The 20728-nt window shown below is 46.3% G+C and overlaps 1 protein-coding gene and 1 long non-coding RNA gene across 2 annotated transcripts in view; one reads left to right on the forward strand and one right to left on the reverse strand.

The window, feature by feature from the left end:
• Nucleotides 1-19544, reverse strand: part of Nod1 (nucleotide binding oligomerization domain containing 1) — a 51833-nt gene extending 32289 nt beyond the window's left edge. Inside the window, exon 1 of the mRNA XM_059257876.1 lies at nucleotides 19318-19544. The gene's annotated coding sequence lies outside the window, so the exon portion shown is untranslated. The remainder of the gene's footprint in view (nucleotides 1-19317) is intronic.
• Nucleotides 627-3455, forward strand: LOC131906983 (uncharacterized). The gene is made up of 2 exons (XR_009378265.1): nucleotides 627-881; nucleotides 2675-3455. It is a non-coding gene; the product is annotated as an uncharacterized LOC131906983 (long non-coding RNA).
• Nucleotides 19545-20728: the final 1184 nt, after the last annotated feature.

Here is a 20728-nt window from a genome sequence, read left to right on the forward strand (position 1 = left end):
AAGATAAAAGAACTAGCTAGCAAGAATTCTTAGCCATAGGCCATACAGTTTGTAATTAATATTAAGCCTCTGAGTGAATATTTCATAAGCGGCTGTGGGACTGCAGGTGAGAGAGATTTCTCCCGACTGCAGAGCTGGGTGGGACACAAAAAATCTTTCCACTACACACACACACACACACACACACACACACACACACACACACACACACACACGATTTGCCAAATGTCATCAACCTATATGTTTGAAGTCCGAAATGTTATATGAAATTGTACTGTAGTGATGTGTTTTGTTTTCATTTTGAGAGAGAGTCTTGCTATGTACTCCAGTTTCGCCTTGAGTTCAAGCTCCCTCTGCCTCAGCCTCAATGATGCCAAGATTAAAAGCATGCAACACCATGCCTAACTAAAAGTACTACTTTTAGTTCCAGTACAGCCAGGACTACACAGAGTAACCTTGTCTCAAAAAACCAATAATAATAATAACAAATCAATCCTTAAAAATTGAAGTAAATGTTGTGGAATATTATTTTAAGATGTGTTACATTTGTTTATGCTGTGGAACACTTGTTTAATGACGTAAGAATGCATTGCATTCCTTTATGTTGCATTTGTTTAACTCTGTGAAGCTGTGTTGCTGTGCCTGCGTAAAACATCTGATGGTCTAATAAAGACCTAAGTGCCCAATAGTGAAGCAGGAGAAAGGATAGGCAGGGCTGTCAGGCAGAAAGAATAAATAGAAGGTGAAATCTGGAAAAAAAAAAAAGAAGAAGAAGAAAAAGCAAGAGAACAAGAAGAAAAAGGAAGAAGGAACCAGAGAAGGAGGAGGACTCCAAGGGCCAGTCACCCAGCTACACAGCAAGCCATGGAGTAAGAGTGAAAGTAAGATATACAGAAGTAAGAAAAGGAAAAAGCCCTGAGGCAAAAGGTAGATGGGATCATTTAAGTTAAGAAAAGACGGCAAGAAACAAGCCACGATAAGGCCGGGCATTTACAATTAAGAATAGGCCTCTGTATGTTTTTATTTGGGAGCTGGCCACCCAAAAGAGTAAAGAGCAAAGAGTAAAAAACAACAGGTAAAGAAACAAAATGAATTACACATATATGTATATATCTATATCTCAAAATACTACTATTAAATGAAATATCAATAGTCCAAGCATACTGATTATAAAACATAACTCCCAAAGTTTGTTAGAAAAAAAACCCTACATGCTCCTCAAAGAGATGTGTCTTCAATAAAATGTCAGTGTTTAGTCAATCAAGGAAGAAGGATGCATTGTGGCTAGCACAGCTAAACTAGGATTAAATTAGAATTTAAGAATCTTGTAACAGTATAATGAATAGTACTTCAGGTCGGTAGAAGAATTTTCACTTGTACTCATCTAGCAGTACATTTTGAAAATACATTAAAGGAAAAATTTGCAAAAAGGCAACATATCCAAATGTATGATCATAGTCAGAGACTATACAATACTTCATATAATAGATGAAAAAACAGACCGTGAAAGCAGTAAGAATGTTGGGAGATCTAAGTAATTAATAAGTTTATCTTGTTGTGTGTATATCCCACTGTGCCTAACAACAGCACAGGACCTGGTGTTAAGTGCATGGTTTAAAACTTGGCCACATTCTGGACCTCACTGTAAACTCTTAACACATGGCAAAGGATGAGATTTATCCATTCTACATTTTGTGACCACAGTGGAATTAAGTTAGAAGTCAACAATAAAAAGACATATGGAAAGTCTCCAAATTCACAGGTCAAAGGAAAAATAGAAACTAGAAAGTATTTTTGAACTATGTGGTAATGAAATTACAGAATATCAAATTTGTAGAAAACAAAAAAATACATCATCTCACGTTCCTGTGCTGGATAAGAAAAACAAGCCCGAAACCACAATGCCCTGTCTTTATCAGAGCACAACTTGCAGAAGCTGCTTCTCTCCTTCCCTCCTGTGGGTCCTAGAAACGGAACTCTGATAGGTGGGCTTGGCAGCAAGCCCCTTTCTCACTTAACTGTCTCATGAGCCCATTCTTTCTGTGTTTTTTTTTTTTGTTTTGTTTTGTTTTTTTGTTTTTTTTAACTTGTCCACTAACCACAAATGCAATACCTGGTCACTGTAAAAAATTTGTGAAAGGAAACGACTAATAACAACAGAAAGCTTAGAGAACAAAACAAAGCTATCCATTAGCTCCCGAGACAGCATGTTGATTATCCCCTCCACCCTCAACGTCTGTGTGCACAAGCAACGTTTTCCGGGTTGGTACCACACTGTTTCCTTGTGCCCTCTCGATTACCTCGAGTTTCTTTGTGACTGCCAAGGCCCTCTTTTGAGCTGTTGAAACTGATTTTGAGCGGCAGAAACAGACCAGCTCTCCAGCAGCAGAGTGCTTTGCCTGGCATGGCTTTCCCTTTACAAAGAGCAAAAGAACTGGAGGGTCAGGATTGCAGCTTCAGACTCTGTGACTGAGCAATCCCCACACCCAAGAGGCTGAACGGTGATGCCAAGTGGAGTGTCCTTCTCGGCCTGACCCTAAAGAGCCGCCACAGTCTGGATGCCAATGTCATCACTGACAGGGTTCCACGCTCACCAGGAGGAGCAATGGCTGCCAGGCGTGGAAGGCAGCAGGAGCGTCTACTGATGCTACTGTCTTCCTCCTTCTCTCCTCAGATTGGCTGTATGCGGGTCCAGCTGGGCACCAACGATAACAGCTAACATAGTCAGCTCTTGACTGGGGCCCAGCTTCACCGACGACTTTACAAATGCTGTGAGAGGCATGACAACAACGACGAACTGGGGTCAAATGCATGACTTCTGGAGACCCCACCCCCACCCCAGCCTCACCCCACTCACCCACGTTCACACCTATCCTCGGCACTAGGGAGATCAGTTACCTGGACTAGAGCTGAATGGGCTGCTGGCCAGAGCTTTTCAGGCTGCAGGGACAAGGCCCACAGAGGTGATGGCTGTTCCTGGGGCTCCACACAAGGATCCCCCCACTGTGAGGACCAGCATCTTAGCAAGTTGGCTGCTCTGTGCCTTGATTTTCCCAAAGTAAGAGTCCCTGTCTTAGTGTGTTGCAAGAAATTTTGAGTTGATGTGCTGGAAGGGCTATACAAGGCTGGCATGGAGCAGATCCCCACCAGGCTGACACAGAGCAGACCCCCAGTTATCACCTGCTCCGCTCACCTTTCTTATTATCCCCATCCTTCCGGCAACTTCAGGTGACAGTCTCTGTGAGGAACACTTTACTGAGCACAATGAGGCCAAGCAGATCTCTACCCTCAGTGTTTATAACCTGGCAGTTCAGACAGACTCAGAATGAGGTATTACAAGTCCAGTGAGTGGGATTAAGAAATGCCTGGAGAGTAAAGAAAAAAAATGAAATGCTAACATTTGCCATGAAAATGCGGAAAAATGGAGGTTACCACATTAAATGAAATAAGCCAGACTCAGAGACAAATACTCTATTTTCTCTCACATGCTGAACCTAGATTTAAATCTTTCTCTTTCCCTTTCTTTCCTTCCCTTCTTGTGTGTGTACATGTGTGTGTAAGACTCACATGTAAGTCATAAAACTAGGAAGAAGTCTGTGAAAGGGGAGGAAGAGACCGGAATAGAGTGGGGAACAGGTGAGGGAGTACATGGGGGAGGAAAACAGGGAAACTGACCGCCTGGGGAGAGGAAGGAAATCAGTAAGTAGAGAACAAGGAGGGGGAAAGTGACACAGCACGCTGTGAAAATGTGGTGTCACCCATTGCTTTGTCTGCCACCTTAAAGGGGGGGGGGCGGAGTCTGGCAAGTCTGACACTCTCCTGAAGGCATCCTTCAGTCTGTCACCATGACCACAAAGGTGCAGGGCCCATGTGAGCCTCTGCATCGAAAGGTTACAGGGAGATGAGTGTAGGCAGAGGCCCTCTCTCTTAGGGGGTTTGAACTTGAGATACCCAGAGGAACACGGAACACTTGAGTAGCCCCCAAACGTTCCACACACACCCAAACCTGTCACCACTGTCTCAAGTGTTCATGACCAGAGGCCATCCACACAGCTCCCTGCGGCTGAGAAACACTCTGTCAGCAGAGGCTCTGTTCTGTACAAAACCATCTGGTGCTTCTGTCCTGCAGAGGCTGCCCTGCCTGGAATGTGACCATCTCCTCAGAAGCACAGCTGGAATTCAGATCCCATCCCTGAGTTGGCGGTTGAGTCAAGCAGAGAAACCTCAAGGAAATCATTTCCCATCAGCCCCTCCAGCCTTAGGATCCCACCCTTTCCTTACACACCCCATCGTTGGGAACCTTCATTCATTCTTTTTAAACTCTATGTATTTCCAAATAAACAGCCGGCTTTCTCCAAGTTGGTGTTGCAATACCAGCAGATAAGATTCCAAGTGGATCTGAGTCTTTCCCAGAGAAACATTCTGTAACAACATAGCAGATGCTAATTAGAGTTACACCAAGTTGCTTTTAAGTGGTCGGGCCATCTTGCAAGTATTTCTGTATAGAGGTTGGGCATAAACCCTAGCATAAACAAAAGCAAGGCCAGAGTTAGAGTCTGGCCGCCCTCTCCACCTCTTCCCCAGTCCTGTTTCTCTCTCCTCAGGCTCCTTTCCTGGAATGAGAGCTCATAAGCAGCCTGTGACTCAGGGACTGTGGCAGCAGCAGCAGCAGCAGAACAATGCTTTTGTGGACACAGAAAGGCCCTGTTAGTAAAGCAATGACTTTACTGACCATGCAGCAGTTTATACAGCCTTGCCCTCCGTTTTTTTGAAGACAGACACAGGTAGAAGTCTGCTGTCCATTCAGCAGCCTGCTATCCCTGCTAAGGCCTGGCTCACTCTCTCCAGCCCTTTGCCGTGGCTTAGGAACTGAGAATAGAGATAGAGTTTCCTGGGCTTACAGTGGTAAGGGTGGGCACACGGCTATCACTGTTTCAATCCTTCTCTTCTGGAACGATGGCAAGCCTCCTGTGGGAGCCCACAAAGGTTTTCTAGTGAGATCTGAGCTTGCCTTACACAGCAGGGTTTCATTCGGGGATGGCTTGACCACGTGCATGGTCACCAGGTGTTTGGGATGGTCTGTACTTGGCTGTGCTGGGGGTAGGTCTTTTACTCCACCCCTTGGCATTCCTTTAAAAGCCCTTTAGTAGAGACAGAAGGGGCTGGTGGGTTTTGATCCAGGCCCTCCCCAGGCTATCCTGTGTTTCTAACTGTCTCTCTCCTCTATATTTCTATCAAAATATTTTTCGTTTCTCCCAGCTCAAAAGTACCCTGGGGGGAAAAGTGGGGGCAGACCCCCCACAGCCTCCCTGCAAACAGGTGACTGCTCCCCCAGCCTTAGAGCTCACAAATCCTTACAGTGAGTGGAACATGTATATATGTTACACACACATTGGTATTTTGAGACAGGGCTTCTCTGTGTAGCCCTGGCTGTCCTGGAACTCACTCTGTAGACTAGGCTGGCCTCAAACTCATAGAGATCCACCTGTCTCTGCCTCTGCCTCCCAAGTGCTGGGATTAAAGATATGCACCACTGCTGTCCAGCTTAAAAGATTTTTTAATTTATATTTTATGTGTATGTGTGAGTACCTTTATTTTATGTTTGTATGTGCACCATGTGTGTTCCTGAATCTGGAGGAGACCAGAAGAGGGCATCAGATCCTCTGGAAATGGAGGTTGTCAGTAACCCTGTGTGGGTGCTGGGAAGCAGCAAATGCTCTTAACCGCTGAGCCATCTCTCAGGCCCGAGTGGAACATCTTGCCAACTTGCAAAGGACCTTGGCCTGCAATCAAGCAATGAGCTACAACTGTTTGATCTGGGGAGCTTTCTTAATTAGCCATTAGTGTGGCAAACCTTTCCCAATCATTTGACAGATACAATCATTTTAGACAAAAATACTGGGCCCTTAAGGAAGCTGGGTTCAGACTGGTTGTCAAACAGGAAGCAGCATGGAGGGTGTCTAAGATATTATCTGCTCAGGAAGCTCACCCCTGCCCTCCCCTTCCCTCATAAGACGGCAGTTCCTACAGGAGGGAAGTCAAAATACAGAATACGCCACTGAGTAACTCATCCTTAGGAGCTTTCACTTCACCTCAGCCGTCCCATTTCCTAGAAGAAGCTGCTAAGGAAACAGTGTGTCCACCTAAGGGGACAGTGTTTATCCAGGGAAACAGTGTTCATTAAAGTCTCAGACTCCATTGCCATGTGCACCCGAGAATAGTGAAAACTCTTTCTGGTTTGAGGAAATACCCCAGTAAATAGGATGGGTTCTAGGTTGAACAGATTTATTTTATATTCATTTGGGCAGGGCCTAGCAACTGATAGCCTAGTTGGAACCTAAAAAGAGGGAAGGAACTCCCCACAGAAATAACTTTCTTGGAAAAGCCAAGAAACTCTCAAGCAATTGTGATTTTTTTTATTTTTTATTTTTTAATCCTTAGACCTCAAGCAGCACCATACAGAGGAAATGTTTACTGCGTCTATATGTTCTCGCTTTTGTTTCCTTCACATGGGTGTGGGTGTGGGTGTGTGTTGGAGGGGGTGTGGAGGTGTGTTGGGGGCTGTTTGTGTGGATGAGCATGCTCCACAGGGATCAAACTCCTCCGTTATGTACCTTAGGTTCCTCTCCTTCCCTTTTCTGAGAGGTTCTCATTAGGCTGGGGCTCACTGATTGCTGACCAGGCTAGGCTGGCCAGCCAATGACCTCGAGGGACCTCCTTGTCACTTCTCTGCAGTGTGGAGATTACCAGTGCACACCAGCATGCCTGGCTTTTTAATAATATGGTCTCTGGGCTTTGGAGTTGCACAGCAAACACGTTACAGAATGATCTATCTCCCCACACCCCCTGCCTTCCCATTCTTCTCCAGTATGTGGTAGAACACTGTCCATTACTGTCTCCATCAGGGCAGCTGGGATGACCTGTGAGCGAGCTTCAACTTGGGCTTATTTTAAGTGACCTTCAAGATTGAGCTTATTGGCCGGGCGGTGGTGGCGCACGCCTTTAATCCCAGCACTCGGGAGGCAGAGCCAGGCGGATCTCTGTGAGTTCAAGGCCAGCCTGGGCTACCAAGTGAGTCCCAGGAAAGGCACAAAGCTACACAGAGAAACCTTGTCTCGAAAAACCAAAAAAAAAAAAAAAAAAGATTGAGCTTATTGACATCCCTCACAGAAGAAACAGAAGGGACGGTCCATTAGCCCCTCCCCAGCCACACACATCTCCCTCCTAGTGGTATGTAGTTCTGCCCAATCATCATGTGGCTGCATGCTGTCCAGAGGCACTAGAGTATAGACTGTGGAAGGTTAGCTGAACTCAGAGGAGACTCCATCTATTCAGCTATTGGGAAGCCACCATTCAGGCTAGGGTGAGACTCTTTGTGAGGTGGCTGCTTTGGGTCACCCATGCTTCTATAAGTAAGCTCTGTAAGTAAACCCAATGAGCTCATTGGTGCTCCAAGTTAGAGTCTGGTGGAGCTTTTACTTTGGTCTCTCACTGGTGCCCTACTTCTGTGTTGTTGTTGTTTTGTTTTGTCCCCCACCTACTCCGCCCCCAATGCTGGTATTAAACCAAAAACCTTGTGCATGCTAGGTCAGCACTTCACCATTGAGACATACCCCCTAGACCTTAAACCCTAACCCAGAAATGCTGTAATTTGATTTCTCTGAAGCAGATGGATGACACCAAGGCACCTCTCTCATTCCTACCCATTATCTGCCCCCCCCATCCAAATAATTACCAATGAAACATTTCAGATTCTTTCTCCCTTTTTATTAAAGGTACATCTGAGAGTAGCACATGTTTGAAATCCTAGCACTTGGGAGGCTGAGGAAGGAGAATCATGAGTGAAGTGCTAGAGCAGCCTGGGCTACGTAGTGAAACACACACACACACACACACACACACACACACACACACACACAAGTACAAGCAGCAAATAACATCTGCAGCAAGGTCAGAACTTGATGAACACAATATGGGCTTGCAAAAGCTCTGTGTTCATACAGTCTTGGGCACTAGAAATATGAGTGGAATTCATTTATTGAATTGAAACAAGTTCAAACCATCATTCCTTCCTAATTTAAATAAGTGCTGCCCATCTCAAACTTGAAATAATCTAGATGGAAAGTGCCATTCAGAACACATCAGGTTCAGACACCAGTGTGACCAAAACCTCAGGCATGACTTGTAACATACGTCCATGAATGCTAAGGGTCACATCTGCACTCCCCTTTATGAAACGCCTTCTGTCTTGTGCGAGAGTCCTTCTGGGGACTTTAATCCCACAGCCTCCTCTCTGAGGAGTTTTCCAGTGTTGAAGACTATTATGCTGTATTTGCATAGGAACTCCCTGGATGGATTTTCAGGATTAAACTGTGGAGGAGTGGAGCAGCATGGCTCTCCATTCCTCCAGCGGTCAGGCAGTGACTGCGTGGGCTAACTCATCCTAAGATCTGGCTAATGGATACCAATGTCTAGCCTGTTCTTATGCAGCACTCATACAGCAATGTAAGGCACACATGCTCAGCCACTCAAGTGGGTCCTGTCATCTCTGCTACATGATCCAAAATCCACATTTCTCTCTTTCTTATTTTTATTTATTTTTTTTTTTTGGTCAAGCGCTTAATGAACTTAGCATGGAGGAACAGCCCAGTTTGGTACTGTTTCTGCCACACCAGGAAATGATTGACAGGACATCTATCTGGAGAGGTCTGGGCAGGTGGATGAAACTACCATAGTTACTGAATGCTTCAAGCTCCATTGGCTCTCACTGACTTTAAGCATCTAAAAGCGTTTAATCCCTCAGCATTTCAAAGCAGAGAGAGAAATCATCCCCCATCCAGAGCTTCTCTCTCTTTCTCTTTCTCTCTCTCCATATAATTTGAGTCCCAGGCACACAGGCACTGCCATCCTGCCCACAAATAAAGGAATGCAGACACATCTGATACAAGCATTCCTTAGAATTCAGCGATGACGCACAGACATCGTTTCACAACTGCTCAGCTTCTGGGAAGTCCGGTGATGCCTCCACATCCACAGAGCCAAGAGTCTCCTTCCGCTGGTCCCAAAGCCCCCACACAGAGTGCCCCAAAGCCAGCCACTCTGCGGGATCCTGGGCTTCTAGAGTAGAGAAGACCATCCCATACACCCACTCAAACATGGAAAGTGAGACCCTTAGCAAGGCAAAGACTTGTATAGATCAACTAAAACTGGAACCCAGGGCTCCTGGCTATGAGGCAAATGCTTTCTCTGTTTGCTTCTGGCTAGAGTAGCCCCCTTATGCAATGACTCTTCCCATCTTTCAGTAGGGACTGAATGAGAGAAGGCCCAGACTCCACCTCAGTCTGTCCTCCCCTAAGCCCGTTTGCCCCACTGCAAATTCCCATGGTACTTTATCCCTACCACTTTCATGGAAGGTGGTACTTTCTTTTGGAAATTATTTATCCTCTTCCATGTGGTGATATTGTGTTCCCCAATATATTGTGCACCCTAATAAACTTATCTGGGGTCAGAGAACAGAACAGCCACTAGATAGACATAGAGGCCAGAAAATGGTGGCACTCACACCTTTAATCCTAGCCTTCTGGAGGCAGAGATCCATCTAGATCTCTGTGAGTTCAAAGCCACACTGGAAACAGCCAGGCATGGTGACTCATGCCTTTAATCTCAGGAAGTGAGGGCAGGAAGCAGAAAGGCATATAAGGTGTGAAAACCAGGAACTAACATCTGGTTAAGCTTTTAGGCTTTTGAGCAGCAGTTCAGCTGAGATCCATTCGGATGAGACACAGAGGCTTCCAGTTTGAGGAAACAGGATCAGCTGAGAAGTTGGTGAGGTGAGGTTAGCTGTGGCCTGTTCTGTCTCTCTGATCTTTCAGCATTTCACTCCAATACCTGGCTCCGGGTTTATTTTTATTAATAAGACCTTTTAAGATTTGTGCTACACTTTCAGGCCAAGAGACACTGGCAATAAGGGACATCAGTGCATGTTCATAGCCCACAGACTCACTTCCAAAACATCACCTCCTGAGTTTATCAGTAGATGAGGGCAGATTTGCATCCAGGCACTTCCTATTGCTCTAAGTCTTTCATATAGCTACCACCTTAAAAACAAAAACAAAAACAGCTAGAGAGCCAGGTGTGGTGGCACAGACCTGTAAACCCAGTTTTGAGGCAGGAAGGTTGCCAGCCAAAGCTACACGATAAGAAAAGGTAAGACAGAAGGAAGTGGGGAGGAAAAGACAAAGTTAGAGCACGTGTCTCAATTTTTGAGCATTATGAGTGTATCGGCTTGAAAGTGAATCACTTGCAGCTTAGTGACCATGCCCCGTATTAAGACTGATGCTGAACTGTTAACAGACACTCTTCCTGTTTGAATGTAGGCTTTGAAAAAGATCAGGACTGGAGATCATCACTGAGGGGCCAGTGAATAACACATCCGAGGGCTCAGTGGTTAAGCACACTGGCTGCTCTTCCAGAGATCCTGAGTTCAATTCCCAGCAACCACATGGTGACTTACAACCATCTAGAGTGGGATCTGATGCCCTCTTCTGGCATAAAGTTGTACATGCAGATAGAGCACTCGTATATAAAATAAATAAAGCTTTAAAAAATCCTAATAAGGAGAGCAAAGAGAGGAAATCAGACCCTTGGTTTACCCAGTCCTGGAATTTCTCAAAGGGAGTAAAGAAGTGTTACCCATGAAGGCCAGAAAGATGGCTTGTTGAGTAAAGGCTTGCTGCCAAACTGATGGTCTGAGTTTCATCTTCAGGTCTTGTATGGAAAGAGAGAATTGATTCCCACAAATTGTCCTCTGACCTCCAAAAATGCCCCTTCTCAAATAAATAAATACACGTAATATTAATGGGGGGGCTGCTATACACAGAGCAGATCTGCAACCCAGAAGATATCTGAAGGTGGTATTTAGTATCTACACAGAAAGTGTCTGAGGCGTCTCAGATGAAAGGCATTTCTTAAGAAGAGCATGTGTTAGTCACCACAGAAGCTTGAGGTGAAACTTGGCTGTGAACAGATAAACACACTGCTGACTGCTGGCCAGAGGGCTCCATGAAGTCTGTCTCGCCCCACCTGAACACATGTGCACAGCCAGCAGAATCTGGGACACAAATCTGTCATGGAGTTCAGATGGAGAAGACAGGAGAGCATGGACCCTGAGGGTCAGTGAGGCGCTGAGATAACAGAACCACCCTCCCAAACTGTCCTCCTCAGAGCCTGCACAGCCTGGGCCAGGCCTTGAAGAGTGAGCTCCTATCACATGGAGACCTGTTTAACCAGCCACAATGCATGCAGCGGAGAAGGACAGGGTGGTGCAGCCACCTAGCAGCAGGACAGCAGGCTGAGGTGGGGCTTTCGGGGGCAGCGGAGCATTTCTCTGTGACCCGAGTGTGCCAAGTAAAGACTTCCTTTCTCCCTTTCTTTCTTTCTTTCTTTCTTTCTTTCTTTCTTTCTTTCTTTCTTTCTTTTTTTCTCTCTTTCTTTCTCTTTCTCTCTCTTTCTCTTTCTCTTTCTTTCTTTCTTTCTTTCTTTCTTTCTTTCTTTCTTTCTTTCTCTCTCTCCTTTCCTTCCTTCCTTCCTTTCTTCCTTCCTTCCTTCCTTCCTCCCTTCCTTCCTCCCTTCCTTCCTTTCTTTTTTCTTTTTTTTGTTTTGTTTTGTTTTTTTTTTGAGACAGGGTTTCTCTGTGTAACAGTCCTGGCTGTCCTGGAACTTGCTTTGTAGACCAGGCGGTTCTCAAACTCACAGAGATCCACCTGCCTCTGCCTCCCAAGTGCTGGGATTAAAGGTGTGCGCCATCACCGCCCGGCTCCTTCCTTCCTTTCTTTCCTTCCTTCCTTTCTTTTTCTTTTTTCTTTTTCTTGCAAACCCTAGGTTCTGGGGATGTAGCTCAGGAATGGAGCCCATGCTTAGCCTCTAAGAGGTCCTGGTTTCAACCACAGCACTAAAAACAAAAAGGTAAAACATAACCAACCAGGAGATGAATTTGGGTTTTCAAAGATAATGAGGGTGGGGAAAGCACCTCTTTCAGCCAGAGGTGGCACGATAGATGTGTGAGACGCTGCCCCATAACCACAGAATAGCTAGTAGTTTGTGCCTGCAATCTCTAATCCCACCTAGTCCCAACCTCAGTCCACTTTGGGGAGTCTTTTGTCCCTGCTTCCAGAGCTGGAATGGACTAGAATCTCTCATACACCATCCACTGGAACTCCTGATTAAGGATGCTCAATGCCTAGAGGAGCCCCTCTGTTTCAGGAAGCTTCAGAGCAGGGACTGAAGGCTGGGCACACCTGACTCTGAACCCACTTCCACTGCGTTCTGGCTCAGGATCCTTCATCCAGAAGTTGAAAACACTGCCTACATTCAGAACTGTTTGACACTAGAACACAGGCTTGCTTCCTCAACCCCTTTCAGAACTGTTTGACACTCGAACACAGGCTTGCTTCCTCAACCCCTTTCAGAACTGTTTCACACTCTAGCCCAGGCTTGCTCCCTCAGCCCCTTTCAGAACTGTTTCACACTCTAACACAGGCTTGCTCCCCCACCCCACCCCTTCCTGTTTTTCTTCAGTACGGAGGATGGAGTAGCGTAAGCTTACTAAATTCAATATTGCAATAGTTGATATAGTGTAACCATTTGCCTCTCAAAATATTTGAGTTGGAAACTGATTTTCAAGGTCATAGTGTGGAGGTGGGACCTTTGAAGGAGACGGAGTTATGATGATCCCATCCTCATGATGGACCACAACTAAATGTCCCCAAGAAGCCAATATATTAAACTTTTAGTTACCAACCTACGTGTTACTGGGAAATGGTGGGACCTTTAGTAGGTGGAAGGGCGTTACACCGTGGTATCAAATCATTGAAAGGAATAGTAGGACTTCAGTCACTTCTCTATTTTACTCCAGCCACCAAGACTCCACCACCTTGTCATAGTATTCAGCCTCATCATAGGTACAAAGACAACAGGGCCAAGAAATCATGGCTACAACACCTCGGAATCCATGAGTCAAAATGAAACCCTTTTCCTTTTAAGTCGATCATCTCTGGCATTTCGTCACAGTAATGGAAAACTGACTACAATAATGGGGTTTTCAAGGGAGTGGATTAGATATTATGAGTGGGTCTGCTATAGAAGCAAGTTTTTGCCCTCTCATGTGAGGCCCTCTGCTCTCTTTCTGCACACACTTCCCAGGATCTCTTACTTATAGATTGATAAGTGAGCTGGTTTGAAAGAAAATGGCCCCCAAAGGGAGTGGCACTATTGGGAGGTGTGGCTTTGTTGGAGTAGGTATGATCTTGTTGGAGGAAGTGTGTCACTGTGGGGGCAGGCTTTGCGGTCTTATATATGCTCAAGCCATGCCCAGTGAGTCAGTCCACTTCCTGTTGCCTGCATATCAAGATGCAAAACTCTCAGCTCCTTCTCCATCATCATGTCTGCCTGCGTGACACCATGTGTACCCTGATGATAATGGACTGAACCTCTGAAAATATAAGCCACTCCATTTAAATGGTTTTCCTTTATAAGAGTTGCTGTGGTCATGGTGTCTCTTCACAGCAATAGAAACCCTAACTAAGACAATAAGGTAAAGATGGAGGAGGATTTTCAGCAGCTCTCTACTTCATGTTAGAATAAAATCCCATCCTTACTCAGCCCAGGAGTCGCTGCTCAGCCTGAGCTTGGCTCATTCTCTAGCTCCTCTCATTCCCTTCTCCCTCTCTCCACAAGAGAGCCACTCACTCGCTATTCACATACCCAGTTCCTTCCCACCTCTGGGTTGCAGACATGCTGTTCCCTAACTCTCAAATCTCACTCCTCCTGTGTACATCCCCAACTCCTTGCAGAAAGGCTCCCTAGAGAGGAACCTCAGACCTCTAATCCTAGGAATGCTCTGATCGATCTCAGAAAGAGTCCTTGCCACCCCTTATAGCACTCAGTACATTTTATAATTATGTACCTTCTTGTAGGTTTACACCCTGCCCCACAAAGGACTGAATGCCCATGTTTCCAATCATGAGTCAAAGTGCTAACCCCCAGCATGATAGCCTTGGAGAGGACCCTGGGTATTGGTTAGGTTTAAATGATATCCTGGGGATGAAGGCTCCATGGTGAGCCTAGGGGACTTATAAGAAGGGACAGAAGAATGCTATCTTGTTTACTCCACCTGTCCCATAAGGACACAGGTGACCATCTGTAAACCAGGTAGAGAACCAACTAACCCTGACCCTGTTAGAGGCCCAATCTCATAGTCCTTGCCTCTGGGGCTAAAAGAAATAAAAAGCTGTTGTTTAGAACACAGACTCTAAGGAAGCTTGTTATAAGGATGTCCACCACTAGCTTGGATACTCCATTAGCCCACGCACTCTACAGAGTCTGGACTGGCCCCAAAGCTGCTCTCTTCCAGGCCTCACCCCAGAGTGTTGGGATTCCAAGCAAGCACTGCCAAACCCAGCTAAAAATATGCTTGAGCCTTATGTTTTCAGTAGTGCTGGGGCTTGAACCTAGGACCTTGGGAACTCTGGACACACCCTCTATCATTGCATTATACCCACAGTCCCCAAGTATTAATACACCCCTGCTCCCTGTGAGACGTTCTGATAAGAGGTGTTGAATTAACGTGTTGAAGAACTGAAACTCCAAAGAACAAGGAAGAACCAGGAGTGACAGTTTTATACCAGTCTTCCTCCCCGGCTAAGGAGCCAGCAAAGTACTTCACATCCCTGGAAATGGCCACTTCATTATTGGACATGCTAAAGCACCTACCACTTACTCTTGATGTTCACTCTTCCGTCCCCCACCCTACCTCCACACAAACCTCTGGGAAGGTTGCCAGATATCAAGAAGAGAAACAAGCCATTGGGGTGCGAAGGATAAGGAAGATGAATACAAATTTAAAAGCTGGGGTGTACTTAGAACTATTTAAACTCTGTCACTTTTACCTGAGTCTCATCCTGGTAGGGTTTCTGTGCTCCTCACCCACACACCCACACACCCACACACCCACACACCTGCCTGCCGTAAAGGCATACTTTGCTGCATTCAGTGGGAGACTATCACAAAATAAACATTATAATACACTCTAATAAAGTTAGATCTATACCAGTAACAAGGCTTTTGGGTTTTCTATGTGTGTGTGCTTTCTTTCAGTTACAGTCCAAGCAGTGGTCGGGGTTTAAGTCATCTGAGGGGCACAAGAGGAAGCTCCTATTTCCACTCCTTAAACTGGCAGAAACACTGCTCTGCAGGAAACAAGCACACACCTGCCCTTAATTACAGGTAGGAACCTGGAGAGGTGGGTGGGGCCAGCAGAGAGGGCGGGGTCCCACTGAACATGCAGGCAGAAATTAAGAACCCAGGCTTGCTGGGCTGGCTTCAACTCCTGAGTGGAACACTGTTGACTTGGGGTTAGCTCTTTACCCTCATGGGACTTCAGCTACCCCACCTGGAAGATGGGAGATACAACTAAGGGCTTGGAGGCTGTTGGGAAGACAACGTGGGGGGAAAACAAAGCAAAAAAAAAAAAAAAAAAAAAAACCCACAACACATCGTGCATCCTTTAGCCCAATGTGTCACACAGCAAGTCTGTGGCCCTGTTCCTCCTTATCTGAAATCTGTTGTATCATCACTTTATTTCACCAAACCTAGTGTCAACCCAGTTCATCCAGATGAGCATTGACCCCGATTTTACAGACGCCAGAGCCTGGTCCAAGGTCACACACAGGAGGAGATGGTAAAACCAGCCCTGGAACCACAGTTGCCATCATTATTACCATCACCACAGTAATCACCACTTACTGCAAGCAAGCTGAGGTGGAGGGTGCTTCGCAGATTAGCTCATCATTAGCTCAAAACACCCTGTTTGGAAAGGAAGTCCTATTTTACAAACGAAGACACCACCTTTAGTTAAGGATAAAGCAATGGTGAGTTTCTTCCACATCCATCTGCTATCTGCTTTACAGAGATCAAGATCCTGCACTTGAAGCCTCAGGAAGCAAGCCTGGTTGCACGTTTTTTAAATCTCCATTGTAGCAGGCACGGTAATGCCTGCTTTCAATCCCAGCATTCTAGAGGCAAAGGCAAGAGAATTCATGAGTTTGAGGCTAACCTGGTCTACATAGTGAGTTTCAGGACAGCCAAGGCTACTAAGTGAGACCCTGCCACAAAATAATAATAACAATAAAATAAAATTTAAAACTCCACTGTTAAATAGAGCCAGGGATGCCCTCTCAAGGGAGGGTCTATTGTCCTGTAGTATATACAGAGACTGCCTGTCCCCAAGGGAAAGCCTAGCCTCCTACCTACTTCCTTCCAGAAAGTTTGCTCTGTGGGTCATAGGGGGAAAAAATGGCATTTTGTTAACATGAAATTCTTGGCCATTGCATTTTTAATCTTCTGGGAATTAGAAATAACACACCTATTCTCCCAAGGAAAATTTAACCTTCTTAAAGCTCTCCGAAGAAGTTTCTTCATTAATATGTGACTGTCTTACATAGTGGTACATAGCTGTGAAAGCATCCACAGAGTCGTTAACTACTACCCCCCACCCCCATCTTCCAACCCTAACCTATGTGGTGGGGACCATACAACAGAAGAGCATGGGACATCTCCATTCTAAACAAATATAGCAGGATGCAGGCCTGTAACTCTAGCTACTCAGGAGGTTAACGTGGTGGGGCCCAAGTCTCGGTGGGCTACAGACAGAGTTTAAGGACAGCCTGGGTAGTTTAGTGAGACCCTGACTCAAGATTTTAAAAGTAAGAAGAGGGTGGAGTTACAGTGCAAATTCTTGCCTAGAATTTTCAAAGTGTTAGGTTCAGTCCCCAACACAGCAGTAGTAATGATCATGATGTATTAAGATTTAGTGCTAATCAGGCGCTCACTGGGCATTTCCTGGGTCTTTGTCTTCAACCATTTATTACTCCTTTAAAAGATAGCTTTTTGGCCGGGTGGTGATGGCACATGTCTTTAATCCCAGCACTCAGGAGGTAGAGGCAGGTGGATCTCTGTGGGTTCAAGGCCAGCCTGGTCTACAGAGAGAGTTTCAGGACAGTCAAGGTTACACAGAGAAACTCTGTCTCAAAAAAACCAAATATATATACATATTTTTTTTTCTGTAATTCAGAGGAAAATTACTTGTCAGCAAAAGCAAATCCTAAAGTGAGTTTACAGAGCACCCTGTTGGTTTTAAGGAAGCATGGTATTTCATTGCCTTGTTGGCTATAAAAAAGTGCATTTCTTACTAGGGGACTCTGTTCCATCAGAGCCCAGGATAGGGCCCCATCAGATGACAGCCTGCTCTCCATGGGTTGGCAGGAGAGTAAATGGGGAGGGTGGAGCCTCCTGCTGTGACTGACAGGACTCTCTGCCCACAGTTTGGTACCTGCCAAATTCAGATGAAATTCAAGTTTAAGTAAGCATCCAAGCCAGGAAGTCTTGTGTTGGCCGGAGTTCCAGCACTGGCTGAAATCCATCAGTTAATTGAAAAGACAGCAACTACTCCCTCTCACTACAGAGTCAAGTTTAGATGAAACACCTTCCCTCCCTGATCCTCCACTGACACACTCACAACCTGTAGACATTTATGGGCGGGCTGCTACAGGGCATGCAAGTACATATTAGCTCTCCTAACTTCATCTTGCCCAAAACCCTCCAAAGGAAAAACATAGAAGAAACTGTCTTTTAAAAATTTAAATCCTGGAAATCAAATGCCTTCCATTTTCAGCAGTGAACCTTTCCTTTGAATAAAAGACACAGCCTTGGTATTTTGTTGTTGAAGCAAATATCAGTGACCACACACACACTTACAAACACTTGTCCTCCATGCCTCCATGGCTTCACAGTTTACATTTTGAATGTCTTATCTAAATAGTGCTCCTACTATTATTCTGGCAGTGACAGACCCAACAGAGTGGGTGGCTGGGTGGCAGTTTCAGATGGGAAGCAGGCATCAGTAAGGGCAGGATTTGGAATTCTCTTGTACAGATTCCTGGCTATCCTTGGTCCTTGATGAAAGAGTCCCTGGCCAACAGTCAAGAGCAAACCAAGAGCTTTGGGTGGAATATCTCCGGCTGTTGCCAGCAAGAGAGCCATGTGTGCCGCATCAATTCTGAGTCTTGCTGACAGCCCCGCTTTCTTGAAAGGAACTGTTTGAAAATATATTTGATGCAGAGGAGCAGCAGAGTGAGGCTTTAAGGAAGACAGTTTCTGGACAAGCACACTCCATCATGGTGGCTACAGTAAAACAGATAATTGTGGCACATAAATCACCACTACTCTATCTTCCAGTAACGGATATGGACCACATAATGTCACCTTATCCAGCTGTTAGCTTCACCCTGTCCAGATTTATCAGTAAGAAAAAAGAGTCTCAGAGGGCTCATTTCTAACTTGTTGCAGATCACATCACTCTATGTGACAGAATATAAGATCGGAACCAGGTTTACTGGGTCTCCATTCCAGAAAAACAAAACCTACTCTTGCAGGCTTTGAAAGGGCCCTTTTTTAATTCTAGGTCCTGGGGTTTTTAAAATCTGCCTCTCCCCTGACCAGCATATATGAGGATGCCTGTCCATTTCCCAGCGGCTCCGGGATTACAATCACTGGCATCTACTCCCAGGTATGAACAGGGGGACTCTCCTCCCCAACAGACTTCCTGGAAGTTACCCTGAACACTCCAGGTATTCTTAAAAATCTCAAGCAGGAAGCTTGCTTTTAAGGAAGCAATCAGACTCTATCCTGCAGGCATACCTTTGGCTTCACCCTTAAAGGCGACCCTGCCAAGCAAGCATTGTCTTGCTTCCTTCTTTTGTATCCCATGAAACTCAAGGGAAGTCTTCCCTCGACCTCAGGACCGTAGGAGGTCCCTGGAAGCAGCCAGCCTGTTTGCAGGCTGGACTCAGGAAGGTCCCAAACAGCAGGCACTTTCTTTTGGCGGCTACCCTTTGGTCTAGTCTCTGGCTCCCAACTCTACGTGCACATTAGAATCACCCAGGCAGCTCCGAAGCAATAGCTTGGAGATTCCAACAGAATTGGCCTGTGGAATGGTCTGGTCATTTGGATCTGCGAGGTCCACACTTGATGATTCTAAGCTGCAGACTGGCGGGCTGTGAATGCGGGCCTTAGATCACAGTGGGATCTTCGATGCCGCTGGCTCTGAACTGCACGACTCGGAACTCAGACTGCATCTGAAACTGGGGGTTGGGGGGTTGGGGAGTGTTTTTCCGCCCGGTTTCAGCCACAGCATTTCGACAGCAGCCTTACCTTTCCCCAGCTGATCCAGAGAGCCTGCCCGCACCAACCCCCACGACTTACCAAACTGACAGAACTTTGGCTCTGGTGGCCCGGGAGCTCGGCGGCCCGCTGTGAGGGGATCCGGGGACTAGGGTCGCGGATCCCGGGGGACAGCAGCAGCTGGAGGGCAGGGTGGGCACTGCGGCTCGCGATCCGGGAACGGGAACTGGCGAGCACCAAGGCCACTCTGCCTCGCCGCGCCCGGGCTCGGGTGGGCTCCCGGGAGAGAATGGGGCGGAGCGGGCGGATGAGGAGGGGACGGGCCGGAGCGCTGCTGCCTGTCACTCCTCCCTGGCCAGAGCAGCCGCACACTGCGCTGGGAGAGCCGCCCCTGCCGAGCGGTAGTGGGCAGGCCCCGGAGTTCGCCCAGGGGTGACACACTGGGAACTCGTCGTGCCAGCTCTGCCACGGCCGCCGCCGAGAGCCAAGGCCCGCCCCCTAAAAGTGCCACCCAGTGCCCGTAACCACAACCAATGCCCGGACCCGGGCGGGAAGGCTTGTTAAATGGAGTCTGTGCCTCGCAAACTAAGCAAACTTCAGTTGGATCTACTTTTAGAGACCGAAGCTTTCTCCCCGTCTGTCAAGTCTGCTCTTGACCGTGAGCATTTTAGAGCCTTTTCATTTACTGTAACCACGTGAAGGAATTGTTAACATTCTAATACATTTTCCGCATAAACATTTTCAGACGTTATTGACAATTAATCAAAAGTGCTTTCAGATATGCGGCCACGTACAGTCATGGATATGAAAACATGCATGAAGCCTGCCCTCTGAGGAAAAGCAAAACCGAAACTTTGCGAGCTCGGTGGGCCGCTATGGGGGTGGAGGGGTGGGGTGGGGGGACTGAAGGCTGCGATTCTCCTAGCTCCTGCAGTGTGCTGCCGGCGCTCCACGCGGAAGGGACAACTAACTTTTCTTCTGAGAGTCTGATTTGTTTTCAAGGGCTGGAGACGGACCCAGGGCCAAACGCACGGTGCACCTCCCGCCCATTGTTCATATTTGGTCTTCTGCTCTTTGCTTACTCTGTCATTTACATTTTTTTTTTGAGACAGCTGTGCCTTGCTTGTTATTTTGTACTTTTTATTTGGGGAAAATTGTATATTAATAAAGAATTGGAAGAAATAATACACAGATCCATGCACCCTTAACCCAATTTCCCCCTAACCCTGTGGAGCTATGGTACCGAAAGCTACGGTAAGCAGAAAATAGACATTAATACAGTCAGCAGAAAATAGACATTAATACAGTCAGCAGAAAATAGACATTAATACAGTCAAGATACAGAACAGGTCCACCAGAAGCATCCCTTTACATCATCCCACGCTCTGTTCAGCCTCTGGCAACTGAAAACCTGTTTCCATTTCTATAATTTTCCAGGACTTAAATACATGGAATCGAGCATCAGGTTGCACTTTGGGATAACATTTTAACT

This window comes from Peromyscus eremicus, chromosome 3, assembly GCF_949786415.1.
Source record: "Peromyscus eremicus chromosome 3, PerEre_H2_v1, whole genome shotgun sequence".
In the NCBI taxonomy this organism is placed as follows: domain Eukaryota; kingdom Metazoa; phylum Chordata; class Mammalia; order Rodentia; family Cricetidae; genus Peromyscus; species Peromyscus eremicus.